Genomic DNA, 1,441 nt, shown 5'->3' with positions numbered 1-1,441 from the left:
GCTACAAGCGGCCGAAATGAGCTTCCTCTGTAGGGTGGCCGGGCTCAGCCTTAGAGATAGGGTAAGGAGCTCGGTCATCAGGAGGGAGCTTGGAGTCGAGCCGCTACTCCTTCGCGTCGAAAGGAGTCAGCTGAGGTGGTTCGGGCATCTAATTAGGATGCCTCCTGGACGCCTCCCACTGGAGGTTTTCCAGGCAACTGGGAAGAGACCCCGGGGAAGACCCAGAACACGCTGGAGGGATTACATCTCCCAGCTGGCCTGGGAACGCCTCGGGATCCCCCAGAATGAGCTGGAACATGTTGCCGGTGAGAGGGAAGTCTGGGTCAGCCTGCTTGGCCTGTTGCCACCGCGACCCGACCCCGGATAAGCGGAGGAAAATGGATGGATGGATGGATGACACTTTCTTTTTGATTCTCCCACCTGTAATTAGTGAGCAGCGATGTGGAATCCACAGTGTTTAGAAAGCTGTTAATTCAGAGTGTTTTAATAGCAGGCTTTATAGTGAAGAATTCAGGTTTTAATAGCATTGAGGCTCATTAAAAGCTGCACTGGTTTGTGGGGAAAGCAGAATCAATATTAGTTTGTGTAATTGGTCGCGATAAAAATTTCACTGTATGTGTTCAAGAAAAAGGCGCCCTTCTTTTGCCAAGATCTCTGAGTCCCAGCATCAATGGGAACGAAACACACGCAATAACACTGACCTTGTTATTCAGCCAAGCCTCTCATCTTCACACTCCGTCGCTCATTATTCCCCCTACTTTATTGGACCACTTCTGGAGAATGGATTCCACGGCTGACCACTCGGCACACCGGTCCCTCCGAGGGCAGATGTGCCTTACACTCACCAACATCTATAAAAGATGACAGGTGGAATCACTGAGGTGTAGTTCTGCCGCCCTAAGCAATCCTGAGGCAGCTGCTAATTGATAGAAGCATTTGAAGCTGAGAATAGTACCACAATTTGAATAAGGGGAAGTACCAGAAGGGGTCCATGGCACGAATGCATAGTTCTGATTTGGAGCTTGGAAGGCATTAAGGACAGCAGTGGTGCCCTTTTTTTTCTCCTTCATTCGAAGAGAGAGCCTGCCATTATTTCACAGTGAAAGGCACCTATTTTCCTCACATGGGTAGTTTGACATGGACAAATAGGAAGAGATACAAGGAAAGAGAGCAAGAGAGGCGACTTAAAAGCAGGAGAGAAAAGGCACTGGGAGGGGATTATGGTGATTTAAAACCTCTCCCACCTCCACGTCTCCTCCCAGTGGATTATAAGAGCGGACTGGAACATAATGAAGACAGTCCATCAGTCCATCCAGCTATTCATTTGAGGTTTCCATTTTAAACAGTAGCTGCGATTAGGCTAGCGTACGTGTGAAATGCATGTGAGAGAATGAAGGGGATCAATTTCTTTGTGTTGGCGTGGGTGTATAGCTGTTTGTGT

This window comes from Anarrhichthys ocellatus, unplaced genomic scaffold (assembly GCF_004355925.1).
Source record: "Anarrhichthys ocellatus isolate YVR2014 unplaced genomic scaffold, GSC_Weel_1.0 scaffold11, whole genome shotgun sequence".
NCBI lineage: Eukaryota > Metazoa > Chordata > Actinopteri > Perciformes > Anarhichadidae > Anarrhichthys > Anarrhichthys ocellatus.
This window is presented reverse-complemented; position numbering follows the sequence as displayed.